This window comes from Ursus arctos, unplaced genomic scaffold, assembly GCF_023065955.2.
Source record: "Ursus arctos isolate Adak ecotype North America unplaced genomic scaffold, UrsArc2.0 scaffold_9, whole genome shotgun sequence".
Classification (NCBI taxonomy): Eukaryota; Metazoa; Chordata; class Mammalia; order Carnivora; family Ursidae; genus Ursus; species Ursus arctos.
The window spans coordinates 10,162,169-10,183,001 of NW_026623111.1; positions in this window are offsets into that span (position 1 = coordinate 10,162,169).

The window sequence follows — 20,833 nt, forward strand, 5'->3', positions numbered from 1 at the left end:
GTTATTAAATGTTTATTTCCTGGGGTCAGAAAAGATTTTTCTCTCCCTTCAATGAGTGTGGTTGTCATTATCTAAGTAGTTTTGGAAGTTAAGCTTGCTGATGTATCTGAGAGAAGCCAACAATCATCTGTGTGTTTTCAATCCTCAGTTCTTTGGCTCATAGCCCATTCTGTGTGTTTTTCCCAGATTTTGGTCTGCCTTGGGTAAAATATACTGTAAGATTTTGGAGTCGTGATAAATTTGTCCTGTTTTAAATGTGATTTGTGATGTTACCTTTTCTCTTAAAAGAGTAATGAATTTTACCACTTCATTGGTTTTTAGATGGATATGTTGTTTTGTGAATGGGTTACACATTCACATAGTGTATGTATATCTATAAAAGCATACAGTGGCGTTTTCTTCCTATACTCCACATTCCATCCACTCAGTTGTTATTCTCTCATACCTCAATAAATGTTCAACATTATTAGTCTCTTATGTATCTCCAGCTATTTGTTATAAGATTAAGTACAAATATGTATTTCCTAGAATTCCCATTTTTTACTAACACTGACATCCTTACACTTCAATCTGCACATTGATCTTTTCACTTGGCAATATATCTTGGCTATCCTTCCATGTCATTTGGCAAAAAACAAAAACAAAAACCCTCCATAAGTATTTGAATTAGCTTAATATTTCATTTTAGATTATAATCCTATTGATGGACATTTGGATTCATTCTAACCTTCTGCTATTAGCTATGATGTTGTAACAAATATTGTAATATTTTATTTTACTGGTATAAGTTCCTAGAAATATAATTTATGAATCAAAGAAAAAAACATTTCTAATATTGACAGCTACAGAAAAATTATCCTTCATGCACCTTATACCAGCAACTTATTAACATATCTTTCTTCACAGCTTTGCAAATGTAACAAATTATGGAAAATTTGTATTTTCTTTTTTTAAAGATTTTATTTATTTATTTGAGAGAGAGAGAGGCAGGAACAGGTGGGAGGGGGAGAGAGGGAGGGAGAAGCAGACTTCTCACTGAGCAGAGAGCCTGACATGGGGCTGGATCCCAGACCCTGGAATTGCCCTGAGCCAAAGGCAGATGCTTAACTGACTGAGCCACCAGCCTCCCCAAATTTGAATTTTCTTAACAATCTGATGAACCAAAATAAGGTCTCAGGTTTGTGCTCTTAGGATAAAACAGTTCATGATATGCCAATGCTCCCATTGCACAAATTAGGAAACAAAAAAAATTTCAAAATTCACATTTTGAAGACAGTGGAGAGTTGTAGAAGCAATAAAGTCGAGATGAAATAGAATTTCATATAATAGGGAGCACTTTACAAGTAAGCTGATGATTTATGGCTATTTTCTTCCTTGGGTCATGTACTAATTCTGAGTGCAGCCTGAGAATCATGTTAAGACAAAAGAGACTCTATAAAATAAAAGAAAATCCAAGAGGTGATTATGTTTAAGGAAAGAGGAACCTGTGGAACATTTGGCAATTGTACAGTGCTGTGTGACAAATTAGAAACCAGAAGTCCAAATTCATAGCATTGATTCCCCTGGAACACTTGTTCCATTCTTGGGGATCATGGGAAGCTGAGCCCAAAGCTTCCAAAAGGCCGAATCAAATCCCCTGCAGTCTCATGGAACAAGGGACACAAAGTCTTGATAGAGGGTGTATTCTTGCCATAAGCACAGAGCTGTTTTCCTCCTTACACTTCTCAGCTTGTGAAACTGTATGAGGCAAGAAGCTAAAAAATCTAAAGGGCAAACTGTCTCTCCCAGTTTCTTTCAGAGATGAAGAGACAGAGCCTTCCAGGTTCTACCAATATCCCAGAAAGGCCGCACTTGAGGTACAGAGATGAACTTGAGGTAGGCTGAATCTTACTTAGAAGGCAACCTAGGCATAATTACAATCAGCTGCTCTTTAGATTGAAGTCATAAACCCCCATTCCCTCTGCCTAATAGAAGGCAAAGAGAATCCCTCTCTAATGGAGGGTATCATCCAGAGCATTTACAGATAGTAAAATTTAAAAAATTGACTGGACACATAAATATGTATGAAAATGTATATGATAATGAAGACATAAAAAGGTAAATTAGAAGCAGATCTATATATGAATCCAAATAGTGAGGTTAATAGAAAAAGATTTTAAAATAGCTAAGGTTCCAGCAGGATCAGGAACAAGGCAAGGATATCCCCTCTCACCACTCCATTTCAACATGGTACTGGAAGTACTAGTTAATGCAATAAGATAAGAATGAGGAATAAAAGCTATACAGATCGGGAAGGGAGAAGTAAAACCTCTTTGTTCACAGATAACATTATTGTTTATTTAGAAAATACAAAAGAAACAAGACACACACACACACACACACCCTCCTGGAACTAATAAATGATTATGGTAAGGTTGCAGGATACAAAGTTGATTACTTGGGGTGCCTGGGTGGCTCAGTCATTAAACGTTTGACTTCGGCTTAGGTCATGATCCCAGGGTCCCAGGATCAAGCCCCCATTCCTTGCTAAGCAAGGAGCCGTTTCTCCCTCTGCCAGCTGCTCTGCTGGTCATGCTTGCTCTCTCTCTGTCAAATAAATAAATAAAACCTTTTTTAAAAAAGTTAATTGCTTTCCTATATACCAACAATGAACAAGTGGAATTTGAAATTAAAAAGACAATACTGTTTATGCTAGCACCCCCAAAACTGAAATATTTAGATATGAGTCTAACAAAATACATACAGGATTTATATGAGGAAAACTACAAAATTGGTGAAAAAAATCAAGGAAAAACCAAATAAATGAAGAGATTGTCTATGTTCATGGATAAGAAGACTCAATATTGTCAAGTATTCTATTCTTCCCAGCTTGATATACAGATTCAATGTAATCCCAATCAAAATGCCAACATTTTGTTACTTTATGGATATTTACAAATTAATTCTATAGTTTATATACAGAGACAAAAAGACCCAGAATAGTCAACACAATACTGAAGAAAAAGAACAAAGTTGGAGAATTGACATTACCCAACTTCAAGACTTAAAACAAAGTGTTGGTAATCAAGACAGTATAGTATTGCCAAAGAGTAAACAAATAAATCCATGGATGAGAATAGAGAACCCAGAAATAGATCAAAATAAATATAGCCAACTCATCTTTGATGAAAGAGGAAAAACAGTACAATATAGCAAAGATAATCTTTTCACCAGAGGTGCTGAAACAATTTGATATCTACATGAAAAACAAAATCTAGACACACATCATACCCATTTCACAAGAATTAACTAAAAATGAATCACTGATATAAACGTAAAATACAAACTCTAAATCCCCCTAGAAGATAACATAGAAAAAAACTCAACATACCTTAGGTATGAAAATAACATTTTAGATACAACACCGAAAAGTGTGACCCATGAAAGAAATAATTGATAAGCTGGATTTCATTAAAATTTAAAACTGCTGTTTTGTGAATGACAATGTCAAGAGAATGAGAAGACAAGTCACATATTGGGAAAGAATACATGCAAAAGACACATCTGATAAACCCAAAATATACAAAGAACTCTTAGAACTCAACAATAAGAAAATAAACAACTTGATTAAAAAAATTAAAATAAATAAAGGCCTTAACAGATATTTCACCAAAGAAAATATACAGATGGCAAATGAGCATATGAAAAGATGTTCCACATATGTCAAAGGGACCTGCAAGTTAAAACAACAATGAGATGCCACTACACACCTATTAGGATGGCTAGAATCCAAAACACTGACAACACCAAATGCTGGTGAGGATGTGGAGCAATAGGAACTGTTATACACTGTTGGTGTGAAAGTAAAATGACATGTCCACTTTGGAAGACAGTTTGGTAGTTTCTTACAAAACTAAACGTACTCTTATTATAAGATGCAGCAATCACACTCCTTGGTGTTTACCCAAAGGAGATGAAAACTTGTATCCTTACAAAAATATGCACAGAGATGTTTATATCAGCTTTACTCATACTTTCCAAAACTTGGAAGCAACCAAGATGTTTTTCACTGGATGAGCGGATCAATAACTGTGGTATATTCAGACAATGGAATATTATTCAGCGCTAAAAAGAAATAAGATATCAAGTCACAAAAGACATGGGGCAAACTTAAACGCCCATTGCTAAGTAAAAGAAGCCAAGCTGAGAAGGCCACATTCTGTATGATTCTAACTATGTGACATCTGGAAAGGCAAAACTATGGAGATGGAAAAAGAGCAAAGGTTGCCAGATTTTGAGGGTAAGGGAGAGGGATGAATAAGCAAAGCACAGATGATTTTTAGGATAGTGAAGATATTCTGTATTTTCATACATGTTGAAATGTATGATGGATACATGTCATTGTGTGTATTGATGATGATGGATACATGTCATTATACATTTGTTCAAACTGATAGAATGTACAACACCAAGAGTGAACTGTAATGTAAACTATGGATTCTGGGTGACGATGATGTGTCAGTGTAAGTTCATCAGTTATAGCAAATGTACCACTCTGGTTGGGGGTACTGGTGATGGCGGAGGCTATGAATGTGTGGGGACAAGGGGCAGGTGGCTGGGAAATCTGTCTACTTTCTACTCAATTTCACTGTGAATCTAAAACTGCTTTAAAAATAAAGCCTTAATTTAAAAAATACTAATAGAAATCAACTAGAAAAAAAAAACATTTTAAAGCTAGAATTATTAGGTTAAAGAAAATAGAGGCAAAGGTGGATAAATTTGATAAAAAGACAAAGAATTTCAATAGATGAATAAATCTGTATAAAACTCAAATGGGTACCCTAGAACTTAGAAAATGCATATAAAGTTAGCATTAAGAACGCATTAGATGATTTAACAGCAGGCGGGACACTGAAAAAAACAGGATTGATAACCTCAAAAATAAATTAATAGAAAATGTACCAAAACTAAAGCACAAAAAGAAAAAAAAAAGGAAAAAACAAAACAAAAAGTGCAAGAGAAAAATGGAACACAGCCAAAATATTTTACATATATGTGAAGAAAGACCTAGATGGAGAGGAGAGAATGGGTCAGAACCAGTATTTAAAAAAAAATAATAATGGCTAGAGTTTATAAAAACGTATTAATATATCATCCCATAGATTCCATAGTTCCGTAGTTCAGAAAACCCCAAGCAGGATATAGAAAATGAGTCTTGGGTACATTGTGGCCAACTTTTGAACACAAAAATGAAGTGAAAATTTTTAAGTAAATAGAATGGGAAAAAATCCTCATTTTGTCATCGAAGGAGGAAATAACATGACACTGAAGAGTAAAATTGCTGAGTCATAATGTTAGTGTGAGAACTCTCCTAGAAATTTCCAAAAAGTTTTCACCAACTGGTTGTACCCTTCTGTATCTCTACCAGCAATGTAAAATAGCTCTACTTTGAGAATGGTATGTGAGCTGAAACTTAAACGGGCATCACATCAGCCACTTAAAGATCTGAGGATCAGAGAATTCCAGGTAGAGTGACACCACGCTCAAAGAACCTGAGGTGTTTCTATGTGGCTATTTCCCTGAAACCTCAAATTTAATATATTCTGCATTTTCATACCATATGCTTCATTGGTAGACCTTAAATTTGATACAAATTTTTTCAAGATATATTTTTTGATGGAGTAGAAAATGCTAGCGTTTCCACTATTTTAGGAAGTGGTGGAGCAGGATTAACTAATTATTATCCAAAACACTATTAAATAAAATTGTTTTACTTTTCTATTTTTTAGGTGCAGCATAATCAGTACCATATTGATAGACAATAAATTACTTCTACGATCTTGCTTTAAACAAAATACAAAAAGTTCCTTATAATATCATCTTGAAAGTGTGTTAGTACAGAAATTGCATAAATTCCAGATGTGTAATCACAGAATAAAAAAAGAAATCACTTGCAATTTGATAGACATTTAAAAAATGAACTTAAGCAATGTGTTCTCCAGATTATATTATCAAGATCTATTGAACAAGCTAGAATATGGTGAAACTCAACATGCTGCTTTTAGAATGGGCCACTCATTTTTTTACCTTAACCCAACATTCATTTTTTAAGGCTGTCCTAGTATTTCAAAATATATTTGGAAAAATCATAAAAGTCTCTACCTAAATCATCAGAAACTAACTCTTACTTCAGCTTTATAATTTCCAAATATAAGGATAATTTGACATAATCAATGTAAAAATACTAAAACCTTTGACTCTTTACCAAAAAACAGGAATCTAAAAACTTAAGAGTGTATTAGCACCAATATACCTTGAACACTTGAACAGTTTTCTCCTTCATTTTTGAGTCCTTTAAAAAAGGATCTTATTCTTTGAAAAGTTTGGCCACAATGTACCCAAGACTCATTTTCTATATCCTGCTTGGGGTTTTCTGAACTACGGAACTATGGAATCTATGGGATACTATATTAATAAGTTTTTATAAACTCTAGCCATTATTATTTTTTTAAAAATAGTGGTTCTGACCCATTCTCTCCTTTCCTCAAACACTCTTAAATCCATGAATATTTGGCACTATCATCAGAGGTAACATCATTAAACATCAGCTATGTGTCAGATACATTCTAGACATTACATTTTTCATACATAATTCTATGTACATGTAGTACATACATTTGCAAAGATATAATTCTAGCCACAGTCCTATAAAGTAGTTACTATTTTCATATACTGCATATGGGAAAAATGAAATTCATTCAGAAAAAAATATAAATGTCACACAATTTTTGAGTAGTTGAAATAGGGCTCGAGACCACATAGTCCTGAAAGAGAAGATAAGCAGAATATATCATTACTGATTCAAAAACCAAAGTTATAAGATTTGGGGAAGTATAGTAATTTCCAATAATTCACTATAAAAATTTTGTGAGGTATATAACCATCAAAAGACCTACTAGTTCAATTCTTCTCTGCATATTATATCAAAGCCGGAAGGCAATGTCAGTGCAAATAAACGGCAGACGGGCTTTAAAATGACCCTTTAGTTGAACGTGTACTTGCCCTATTTCTATGGCAAAGATGGAATTAACTCAAATTCTATAAAGTTGGATGGTTCTGAGAAAAGTGCACATGTTCTCTCTTTTCTTGCTTCGTGACTGTGGAAACACATTTTCCAGTTGGAATTTATATAATGTGGCAGAACTTCTATAAACTTGGGCCTCTGAGTGACTATGGTTCAGAGTCCTTTGCCTATCTTCATTAAACATGCATCATGAATGAGAAATAAAGCTTTGTTGTGTTAAACCTTTGACATATTGAGTTAGTTACCGTAGTTTAATCTAGCCCATTCTGACCAATGTTCTAACATAGAGCTTTTGTGAGAAGGAAATGAGTTTGTGAAATGCCTATCAAGCAGCCTATGTTCCACAAATGCTAAATACTAATATAAAAAATTCATACTTCTTTAAGTTACGCTTTATGCTTTACAAAGACCTTTGGAAAAAAGTTTTGAAAACAAACTTTTAAGATTTTATTTATTTATTTGAGAGACATAGAAAGAGAGAGAGAGAGAGAGTACAAGCAGAGGGAGGGGGAGAAACAGATACCCTGCTGAGCAAGAAGCCGGACCATGGGGCTCGATCCCAGGACCCTGAGATCATGACCTGAGCTAAAGGCAGGTGCTTAACCAACTGAGCCACCCAGGCACCACAAGTTTTGAAAATTTAATCTAGGACCAGAAAGATAATTATAAAATATACAAAGTCTCCTTTTAGCATAGTTTTCTTATAAAAATGCAGATAAAATGATAAAATAATGATTTTACATTATTAAAACTCATCCCCCCAAATCTCCAGTTTTTGAAATTCAACCAAAATTGATAAAAGTAATGAAGGATTCTTTTAGTCAAAGGAATTATCTTATGTGAAAATGTATTTATTTGCTCATTCATTCATTCACCTATAGTTTATGATTCAATAATTTAAAAATATATGTTGAGCTATGATTGGTTAATCCTACTTTTTTTTTTAAAGATTTTATTTATTTATTTGACAGAGATAGAGACAGCCAGTGAGAGAGGGAACACAAGCAGGGGGAGTGGGAGAGGAAGAAGCAGGCTCATAGCAGAGGAGCCTGATGTGGGGCTCGATCCCATAACGCTGGGATCACGCCCTGAGCCAAAGGCAGACGCTTAACTGCTGTGCCACCCAGGCACCCCTGGTTAATCCTACTTTTTAAAAAAGATTTACTTATTCATTTCAGAGAGAGAGAGAGAGAGCATGCAAGTGGGGGGGAGGGGCAGAGGGAGAGAATCTCAAGCAGATTCCATGCTGAGCATGGAGCCCAATATGAGGCTCAGTCCCAGGACCCTGAGATCATGACCTGAGCTGATATCAAGAGTCAGACACTCAACTGACTGAGCCACCTAGGCACTTCCCACTACTTTGGTTTTAATAGGGACTCCTAATAATGTTGGCTATCTGAAGTTGATGGAAGATATAATGAGACATGTATGCAAACTGAAATGGGTATAATGGTTAGAAAAAGAGGGCTGATCTCCTAAATATCACATCTGAGAAAGCAAGGAAGGCATGGCAGAATATGGCAGAAAATATGGCTGACTGTTGCCTATGAGGACAACATAAAACATACTCACGAGATTCCAAGGACAAGGGTGCCCATAAGATATCTGTGGGTATGGGGAACTGTGATGACTGTAGTCAAAGGGTAGGGAAAGCTGAGAAGTCAAAGACCTGGGGGTTGAGGGTCCAAAGTAATATGTGGGAGGGGCATTGGTGAAAATGATGAAGATAAGCACTGCTGATATCAGTGGAGTCTCAGTACCTCTCATGGTGCTGGCACATTACAGCGTTTGCCAGACCCATCAAAGACACTCCTACTAGAGGCTGAATGTGTAGCAGACAGTGCATGCAATTGGGAATCAGCTACTCATACCACGAAGATATTGGAGGGATAAAATGAAATTTTCTATTTATACAAAGAAGTATTTTATTACACACGCAAGGTGTTTTACATTTATTTATTCATTTGCATATTTTAAAATATTTTTGACTACATTTTCTGTGTTAGGAACAGTTCTAGTTTTGGGTGATTCAATGATGAATAAAACCAATGAGTCAGCTCTACCCTCTGGGAGCTAGTATTCCAGTAGGAAATAAACACAGCACGTAGTTGTAAACAAATAAACATATGATGTAATGTCAGGTAGTGATAAATTCTGTGAAAAAGAAGAAAGCATGACCAAGGAATGAGGGTGTTAAGATGTAGGGAGTATTTTACAAATGGATATTGTCTAAGATTGAATGAATATTATACAACTAAGCCTTGATAAAAGTAGAATGTCTCAAGGTCAGATCTCTCATGATGAAGAGGACATTTTGTAAGAGAGAGAGTCCTGAGTCAGGGAGAACAGTGAGTATGAAGTGGGGGAAATGTTCTCAAGTGGAATGCCTCTGGTACAATTCTATAGAGACCACACACAGAATCAAGAAGGCTTCTTCTCTCCGTCGAACTCTCCAAACACAGTCTACTCAAAACACTGCTTTGTAACACTTCTTCCATGATTGTCTCTAAAGGTTATTCAAATCTTTGAATGCTATTAAACTAGCTTGTTGACTTTTGGAGAGGAGGAACAATGTTTTACGCTGCTTTACACTTAAACATCTATGTGCAAGGATTTTCATCCAGAGAAAGGGCAGAAAACACAAATATACAAGATAATTTGATTAAATATGTAGTAACACTCCCATACAAAGTAACATTATTCATAACTTTGCTTTAGCAAAGTATTTTATCATAAAAGAAATGCTCAAAAATTTAAGTGAAAAAATTATATACATTTTTATGAACTTTTGGTTTATGGTTTCACGTATAAGGAACTTGGAATTTGCCACTGCATCTTAACAAGTACTCAATGGCACAAACAGGTTCTCATAGTAAATATCAGAAAAATCCTCTCAGCTTCTGGCAGGGGGTGGGGAAAAGGATCCATTTTGAAGTACACTTGAGTACTCTGTTCTTAACAGGGACTGCCCTCAGGAGAAATTAGTTAATCAGAGCCTTACCGGCTGGGCTATTATCCGAATTTAAGACCTGGGGGAAGGGAAATCCCCAACTCCAGTCAGCTCTAGCCTTCCATGTGGGAGAAGGGAAGTACCAATTCTAGTCCACACTAGCCATCCTATAGCACCTATGTGGGGAGAAAAAAACTCGGAGAACAGTCATGGAGTTCATAGACTAAAGGCATAGGCTCAGTAAAAGATGGAGATTTAACCATAGATATAGAATGCTTCTACCACTACACTATATTACCACATTACTAAGGCCTACTTACAGTAGTTCCCTTTACTTTTATGCAAGCTTTCAAGAAAAAAATTACAAGGCATACCAGAAGGCAAAACTGCAATTTGAAGATGGAGGAAGCATCAGAATCAGACATGTCAGGGATGTTAGAATTATCAGACCAGGAATTTAAAACGACTATGATTAATATACTAAGGGTTCTAATGGATAAAGGAGACAACATGCAAGAGCTGATAGGCTATATAATCAGAGATGGAAATCCTAAGAAAGAACCAGAAATGCTAGAGATCAAAACACTGTAACAGAAATAAAGAAAGCTTTAAAGAAATTAGTAGAATGTACATGCCTAAAGAAAGAATCTCTGAGTTTGAGGATGTAGCAATAAAAATCTTCAAAACTGAAAAGGAAATAAAACAAAGATTGAAAAAAAACCCAAAATACCCAGAACAGAATATCTGAGAATTATAGGACAACCGCAAAAGGTATAACATACATCTAACGTAAAAGAAGAAGGAGAGAAAAGAACAGAAGAAATATTTGAAACAATAATGACTGAGACTTTCTCCAAATGCCAGACACCAAACCACAGATCCAGGAAGCTCAGAGAACCCTAGGCAAGATAAATGCTAAAAGAAACTGCACATAGACTTATCATCTTCAAACTACATAAAATCAATGATAAAGACAAAAAATCCTGAAATAAGCCAGAGGAACAAAGATAAGAATTACATCTGACTGCTCGGAAACCATACAAGCAAGAAAAGAATGGAGTGAAATATTTAAATTGTTGAGAGTAAATGAATCCTAAAAAACTACCTATCTATAATTCTGTACTTTGTGAAATTATCCTCAAAAATGAAAAAGAAATAAAGACTTTCTCAGGTAAACAAAAATTAAAGGAATTTGTTGCCAGTTGACCTGCCTTCAAGAAATATTAAAAGGAGTTATTTAGAGAGAAGGAAAATGATATGTCAGAAACAAGAACCCATATAAAGAAAGGAAGATCATCAAAGAAGAAATAGGTAAGGTAAGGTAAGAACTTTTATTTTTCTTATTTTGAGTTGATCTAACAGGTAATGGTTTACTCAAAATAATAATAGCAACAATGTATTTGATTATGTATGCTTATGTACATATCATATATATCCGTACATATATGTTTATGCATATATATGTAGATGCATATATATGTGTATATGTATATATGTATATGTACATATATATGTAGATGCATATATATTTCACACATAAATGAAATGAATGACGGCAATGATACAGGGACAGGAGGGAGGAAGAGTTAGGATTATTTTGTTATTATATGGTACTCACACTACCCATACTGTGCATAGTGTTATATGAAAGTGGCCTTGGATCAGTTGTAAATGTATATTGCAAACTCTAGGTCAACCACTTAAAAAGGTATTAAAGGAACTATAACTGATAGTCTAAGAGAGAAAATGGATTCATATAAAGTGCTCAATTAAAACCACAAAGGTATGGGGCGCCTGGGTGGCTCAGTCGTTAAGCGTCTGCCTTGGCTCAGGGTGTGATCCCTGCGTTCTGGGATCGAGCCCCACATCAGTCTCCTCTGCTGGAAGCCTGCTTCTTCCTCTCCCACTCCCCCTGCTTGTGTTCCCTCTCTCGCTGGCTGTCTCTATCTCTGTCAAATGAATAAATAAAATCTTTAAAAAAAAACACACACAAAGGTAGAAAAAGAATGAACGACAACAAGAAGGGCAAGGAATAAGGGCAGTAAATAAAAAACAGTAACAAGAGTGATTGGTGTGAATTTTGCTACGTCAATAATCACCTTGAATATCAACAGCTCAAATGCACCATTTAAGAGACAGAGATTGTCAGAGGGGATCCAGTACAACCTAAACAAACGTTTTTTGTAAGAAACCCACCATAAATATACGCATGCATGCAGATTAAAAGTAAGTGGATGGAGATAAACTTTTACACACATGCTTACAGCTTTGTCAAGAATTGCATGTGCACAAGAATGTGTGTGTTTGAGTGAGTGTTTACGGCATAAGACTGGAAAAGCGGGAACTGGCTTATTACAGTTCTCATCTTCATGTAGTAAGTTTATAGATGAGATTTTATTGCTGATTTATTTTTACATGTCCTAAAATTAGTCAATTAATTATTTATTATTGAACACATTATTCACAGTAGCTTTATAATCACACACTGTAAAATGTTATTAAAGACTCTAGCACCCAGGTTGATAAATGGACAAAGTATGTGGACAAAAACTTTGCAGCACAAGAAATACAAATTACTAACAGACATATGAAATAAATGCTTTGTCATCCCTAGCAACCAAATAAATATGAATGAAATAATCATAAAATGGTATATTTTCACACAGGCCTCATTCATGATTGGTGAAGATATAAAATTATATAATATTAAAAAAACCAATTTGGCAATATATGTCAATGTCTTCACTTATATTTTTTTAAGTTGGTAAAGACCCTTCTTGAATTCCATCCTAGGATTAATTTGGAATTCAGACAAGGATGTTATGCGTACCAGAATATTTTTTTTTATAATGATGAATGATGGTAAACCCACACGTCCCACACTTGGGAAAGAATTCAACAAATTATCTTGTATAGATATGACAAATGCTATGCATTTTTCTCACAATAGAATAAAGACCTCATGGCTTTTTAAAAAATAAGACAGTGTTCATGTTATTCCAATTTTGTATATTTAGTTGGACAGAAATATATCAACACCCAAAAAGTGGTTATCTCTGCCTTATGGAATTATTGGAAATATTACTACTCTTTCATAATGTTTTTTCTTTGTTTTTGGATTCCCGAAACATGTAAAATGAGGCTGTGGAACTGAGATCAAGGATGTTATGTGACCTGCACAGAAAGCCTGGGGCTCTTTCCTTTAAAGCTCAGGCTTTCTCCCACGTCATACTCACCCACTATATGAAGCTGTGTCCCAAGGCTGGGTGTGTTTCTTACACGAAGCCATGTGATTTGCATGGACAAAACACCTAGCAATTAAACATTCAGTTTTTATAAAGATGGCAGGTGTCTTAAACCTCTCCCTAGCCTTATCCACCTGACACTGAGAATGCTTGGCGATGAGGGGTATTGGATGAACTGTAGGGATAGTTAAAGGGTTGGGGGAAATAACATGGCTGGGGTTAGGTTAAGCATCATCTGGGAAACAGCTCCCTGATCACCATGGTTCATGCCCATCAGGTCAGGATTATGAATTTCTCAAGTGAAGGGTATGTCATTCTCTACGGATTTACTTTAACACCTAAGGACTATATCACATTGACTGGAAATTATAATTTAAAGTCACAATATGATACTTATTTATATTTAATTAATACATAGATTTGGCTGTTTAATAAAGAAAAACTTCTGTTTTATATTTGAAAACCCCCAAAATGGCACCTCTGTTTTTCATAAACTGTCTAATTAGTCCAGCCAAACTCAAATGGGCATATGAGGTAAAAAAATGACCTTTTAATTTAGTTCCATACTATGCAAGCAATTTTCAATAATACTCAGGATCATTTCAAGCCTCTCAGAAAGATACAAACATCATATTTAATATTCTAAAACCCTTAGGACAGCAAGGTGAAGAACTTAAATTTTAATCCAGCTGTAATAGAGTTTAGTTTTTTTCTATTTTTAAAATTATAAATATAATGTTAAATATTTTATTGTTTTATAGAAACATTTACATAATATCTATCTTTAAATGTAATTTACATGTGGCATGATTCCGGTTTTGTCAAGAATTTTGTGTGTATGAATTTTGTGTTTATTAATGGTATAAGACTGAAAAAATCTGAACCAACATTAACAGTTATTATCTCTTTGTGGTGAGTTTATAGATACATTTTTATTGCTCGTTTTGTAATTCCTAAAATTATTAAATAATTTTATGTTTTATTATAAAATGATTTTTATAGAAACATACAGTGTAGGTGTTATATGATTTTTATAAAAAAAACAAAAAACTCTATTTCTTATATATCTTATAAACAATATAGAATTTAGTAAAATAAAAAATAAATGTCTCATAAGCCGATGTAGAGCTTGAGGAAGAGGTTAACGGTGAGAAATACCTACTGTGTATATTTCTTCGTTATAAACAATCGTAAGTTTACACTTTAACCTTGTTTTCATAGTTTCTTGCATTTTTTTTTTCCAAAATGGCAATACGAAAAAGCTCTGCATCCAATACTTTCTTTGTTTTTGAGACACTATTCTATAACCATGATTTCCTACTGAAGTTCTAGAAGGGTGCACTGACAGGGAAGGTGCTGGGAAAAGAAAGAAAGATGGTGATCATCACCATGTAAGCATGAGTGCCATATGGATGGGACCAGGGCTTCTCTGAAGACCATTCAGTTCAGACACCCCTTTGTTATGTACCCAGACCTGACAGATTTCTAATACAAACAGCCACCTGGAAGCAAAACTCTGCCCAAACCCAGCTGAGCTTTCATTCTGTGGTTTTCTTCTCTTGTATTTCGATGTCCCTTAGCTCTTTCTTCTGATGTCAGCTTCTGAGTTCCCTGACTTATGATCCATACCAGAGAACTGCAGTGATGGTTCAAATGATTTCCAAAAACCCACCCACAGCGTTGGATGCATTCTTGTCTTTCCTGGGTCCTCCCTGTTCATCACTTTCCATTTCTGTTTCTGAAAACAAAAACAAGAACAAAAACATTTATTTCCAAGCATTTACTCCCCCTCATTCTTAAGTCTTAGAATTTAAACTCTCAAGCATATTTACATTTAAATGAAGTGCTGGGGCCTTTTGGTATTTGAAAAAGCTTTGAGATTTTTAATGAACTTCTAAAAGGTTCTCAGACTGAAGCTTTGCCAAGAGTGGGTCTCTTCTGAACAATGGGAAGTCTGGATTCAATTTAGAACGACCTGGTCATCAATCCAGCACAAACTGGAGCCTCAAAAATCTGCAATTGTTCCCTGGCTTCTTAGCCTCATATTCAAGGCCTTTGCTGATGGGTCCCTGCCTATTTTATGGAGCTCATCTTTCACCCTACAGAAGCCACACTAATCTGCCCACTCCCCACTCAGATGTCCCCGCATTCCCATTATCTTTGTCTTGTCTCTTACTTTCTCCTGGCCTGAAACATCCTCCCTCTACTCGTTGTCAACTACCTTTTCAAAATTCAGGGGCTAAATTCAATTATCGACTCCATCACAAAACTTCTCTTCATTGCCTGTGGATGACTTAGGGGAAGTGCAAACTTAGCTCCAGAAATACCTAATTTGTTATTTTATATTAGTCTTCAGAAACCAAATAACTAAAGCACATGTATCATAGCTCTAGTTTCAGTAAGAGAAAGCTTGTGATTTACTTGCATGACTTCTGTGTAAACAAATCATGTTTGTGAAGCTCTTGGGAAATAATCAGTGTCTCCATAGCCCTGGAAATGAGGAAAAGTCACTTATCCTCTCTCTGCCCCAGAATTCTCACCTGGGCCACAGGTTTGGTCACAAAGCAATCCTGAACAAATTCTGATGAAGAGTGAGCGAGGACATCTATGCAAAAATCTAAGAACAATATCTGGTAAATAACAGCTTAGAAAAAAAGCTAATTATTCTTATTAACAAATGTTCTCTCCCTTGCTCCATGTTTGTTTAAATAAGCTCGTATGACATAGAGTCCCATGCACCTGGGCAGGTTGTTCACCTTCCCTAAACAGCATATGCAATGTGATGGAAAGGAGCAGATTCCCATAAGTCTAAAGACCGTGCATGGTACATTATGAGTTTCTAATACACTATATGTGCAATACAATTACATTTAACCTGGAAAAAGGTATAAGGTCTCTCCTATTTTTAATGGCTCCATCCTAGCTGTTATCTCAAAGCTTCAATAAATAAGGCCATTAAAGAATGTGAATGCCAAAGTAAGTTTGACGAAAATCACTAACCCTTACTTCCCACTCAACTACCTCTTTTGGAAAATGGGAAAAGAACAACTTCCCCCAAAATAACATTCTGGTCCCTTCAACTTTTGGCTGCTTTATTTTTCTTTGGAAGACAGGCCACAATAGAGTGTATGTTATAGACAGATGACATTTCTTTTTCTAATTTAGATGAAAGAACTATGAAATATTGGTATTTGGTTGGGTATACTGTGCTGTTCCAAACACAGACTTTTGATCTTGCATGTAGACCTGCTAGGACTCTGTACTCAGATTGATGGACGATATTGCCCGCATCATATTTTCATTATTTTTTGCTCCCCTGTTCTATGTGCCAAACCACCACTAAATCACAGATACTAAATGTTGAATAAAGTAAAACATGTATGAATTAGAAATGAGCCTTTTCATTTTTTTTATTCACTTTTCTCATCCCACGCTACATTTTTCATCTTTCATCTGGTTTTCCTAATCTCCCAGCACATCCTTCTTTTTGACCTTTCTTAAGATTCCGTACCTTTTAAAGGAGGCAGCATGGGGAACCGAAATGGCTTTGAGCTGAGAGCCACAAAACCTGGCCTTGGTCTCAGATTTTCTTTCAACTTGCTTTGTGACTTTCAAAACCTGTTTTCTCTCCTTTCAATAAGCAAAATATCCACATGGTCTAAATTTCTTGCAACCCTAGCTCCCCATGTTTCCTGATGTTTATCTAAAGCTTTGTTCCCTTGATATTCTATTCTGAAAAGTGAATATTTTCTCCACCTTCTTTTTTTTTTTTTTCATTTTGACCAGTATTTGAAGTATGTCCCCTTCTCCTCTGTGTTTTCTTTACCTAGGATTGTTTTGAAGATTAATGAATTAATCTGCTTTGTATATCTAGCATAAACCCCCTTCTTTTTTTTAATAATCTCTTTATTCTTCCTTCTCCTTTTCCTCTAACCTATCCTTATTTCTAGTCTTCTTTCTATTCCAAAGCCCCCTTTGATTTTTATTTTACAAACTCAAGTTTAATTAACTAGTAAATTCTTTCACAAATTGATTTCACAAATACATAGCTACAGTGAGCTGGGCAACAGGTTATTATGTGGTTTTAGAGGGCCCAATAAATAAAATTCCCATTTTCTGTCTAAGATTGAAACCAGTTGAGAGATAAATGAAAGAAACTGAGAGGTAGAGATCAAAATATCCTCCTCATGAAGCTGTTGGAAGATGCTGTTTTTAGTCTGTCGGTCAAGTGCCCAAAGGGGGAGAGTGGCATTTCCCCAAATCATTCTCCCAAATTCTTTAATCGTCTGAGTTCCTTTTCTGCCCTTGGGAAAGAGGAAGTGTGGGAGTGGCATGGATAAGAGGGTAACAGAAAGGTCAGGGTGTTCACTGATGCAGGTGCTGCCCCAGAGTGACATAAGGAGTATGTGTTTGGGGGGGGGGGTTCTATCATCCACCACCACGAGGAACTGAAGACATGACCACGAGGGACTGGAGATGTGGCAATGAATAAGACAGCTCTGACTGTGACTCTTGTGGAATTATAGTTTGGTGAAGAAAACAGTGCTTGAAATGGGGTAAGGGTGTAATGTAGAAATAGGGAAATGCTATAAGAGCATAAGGCAAGGAAGCTTATTTCTCCAGGAAGTCAAAGAAATCTTTTTCTAGGAAAAGATGTATGACCAGAGGCCTGAAGATGAAAAAGAATGAGACAAAGAGCTAGCTAGTGAGGGGAGAAGAGGGTTGAAGGAAATTGGAAAAGCTTGTAGCTTATTTGGAGAGCTGAAGTATGGCTAGGGACTGGATGATGAGGATTCATGGCACTAGGTGGGGAGGAAGGGTGGGGCAGAGTCCAGATGATGCAAGTTAGAACTTAGATTATGTCCAAACCACAAAGGGAAAGCTCTGGGCAACTTTAAGCATCTGTAAGATACCCAGGTGAAGATGATCTATTGACAACTGGGCCTGGACAAGTAAAGAGAAGACTGTATAGGGTGTGTAAACTTGAAAATCATTGGCAAAGAGATTATTATTGAATCTCAAGAAATAAATATAATTGTCTGCCAAGGAAGTATTGTGGGACCAGAGGAGAGTCTATGAGTGATCCCTGAGAATCTCCAACATTTGATGGCTGGGTAGAGGAACTGGGCAGCTAGGACCAAATCAAGAACCAGGGAAGAGAGGGTTTGGAGATGGGCGAGATCACCACTGTCTAATGCTGCCAAAAGGTCAAGCAGGATGAGGTCTGACAAAGTTATACACCCTTACCTTAATCTGCACCCATTTTTCTTTTTGCTCATAACAGGAAAGAGAAAGACAGCTTTCCTTCTTATTTTCTACATTCTATTTCTTTTTTACTCATTCTAAAACATTTTGGGTGAAAATTTTGTTTCATAGCTTCTTAAACCTGGTCCAACTTTTACTCCCTCACATCCACTGCGCTACTGAAATTGCACCAGCAATACTGATTAAGGTGGGTTTGTGAATTAATAATGGAAACTTCAAACATTTTAAGTTTGATGATTTCTAATTTTTTGTAAAGTAGAATAACGTGACATCTTTTAAGAGTGAGATGAGAAAGGGTGTTCTACTTGGCAAAGATCGGAAGAACAAGAAAACTAGAAATTCATGTGAAAGTATTTCTGGCCAGGGTTTAAATTCTTTTTTTTTTTTTTTAATGATTTTATTTATTTATTGGACAGAGAAAGACACAGCGAGAGAGGGAATACCAGCAGGGGGAGTGGGAGAGGGAGAAGCAGGCTTCCTGCGGAGCAGGGAGCCCGATGTGGGGCTTGATCCCAGGACCCTGGGATCATGACCTGAGCCAAAGGCAAGCATTAATGACTGAGCCACCCAGGCGCCCCAAGGCAGGGTTTAAATTCTAACCAAGATAAGGCTCGTTGGATTTACAGTGGCAAAACTCATCTGGTTGGAGTCTCCATAGATTAGATGAAGGTGAAGTATTAGAATTTATCCATCTTTAGAATTTTTCAAAAAGATGTATATAATGAATTTGACCAAATGGGAAAAAAAAAACCAAAAACCTATCTGTAAAGTTTAGTGTGAACACAGGTATAAAGAGAGGGGCTTTAAAATATAATCTGGAGGGAAAGCATAGTAGATGTAATGGTTTCTGGTGGACTTCAAGGGATTAGATCTTCCACAAGGTAACAAGTTAAATGTAGATTAGTAGGCAGACTGCAGAGTTAGTAGATTATAAATAGAAAGTGTGGGGTCTTTATTAGCAAGTGCAGAGGCAGTGTAGTTTCCAAGTACAACATGCTGCCAGATGGTCCTGGGGGATGATATTTGAGATGGGATAGAAAGGAGAGTGAGGCAGAAATGTATGTTCGTGTAGATATTTTTCTATGTCCTTTGACAGACATTGCTCCAGAGTATGAGTTGAAGTAAAATATTGCAGACTGTTTGCCAAATTCTTCAATGAATAGGGAGTTGTACATTTTTCCTTGGCTCTCCCTCTCCATCGTGTGTTGGCAAATCCTCTGTCTCTCTCCATAGAGACAGCACTGACGTGAGTGCAAAGGAGCCCCTATCCTACCAGACATATGTCAGGAAGGGAGAAATAGCTTTGGTCATTGTTGTTAGGATGGTGGTACCTGTCTCCTCATCATGGCAGCAGACAAATACAATATGCCCTGTCCTTGAATTCTAGTCTCTTTCTCTTACCTTAGCAGTGGAAACTTCCAGGGAGGTTATCAAGAGGGTGAATTAGAGTGAATGCAGCTAATGGCAACAAGTATGAGGGTGGGTGAGTGAGACATCAGGGGCAAGGCAGAGGTATTCTGCTGGGTAGTTCTGCAGGCAGTAAGATTTACCTTGTATTCTTTTTTAGGACAGAGCATGTTAGTTCCTGAAAACATGACAAAGGAAACCCAGTAAACCCCAAGTTCATCTGTTTACTTAAATGTATATGCAGCTAATTTTGTAAGTTTGGGATTTTGTGGTGAGGATAATGGTGTCACTATAGTAACAAATTAATTGGTTAACAAATAAAATATAATCAAGGAGAACCATACAAAGTTTTATGATAATAGTACTTTATGAACCAAAAATTATGATAACTCGGTTATGTGAACCTGATGTCTAGAAGTATAAACTGAACAGAGATGCTGTTCATCACCTGAAAGGCTGGCAAAGGGCCAAGAGCCTGGTAACATACTGTTTTGATGTGACTATAGGAAAGAAGGCACATGGATCATACAATCATGGAAATGTAAAATGAGGGGCGCCTGGTGGCTCAGTTAAGCAACTGACTCTCGGTTTCAGCTCAGGTCATGATCTCAGGGTCCTGGGATCGAACCTGCATGGGTTTTACATAGTCATCATAATCAGAAAGCCTACATATTTTGATGCAGCAATTCCCTTATCCAGCCAGTGTTCCACTAGATGTTTAAAATTTTGTGTTTGTGTGTGCATGTATCTTTATACACAAATTCACTGTTAGATTTCAACAAATTGAAACCTCCTAAGTATCCATCAGCGAGACACTAGTTAGATAATTAGTATAAAAGCATTCAATGGAATTCAAGGTAGCCATTAAAATTAAGGAGGCTGTTTATGCAGTGTTCATGAATT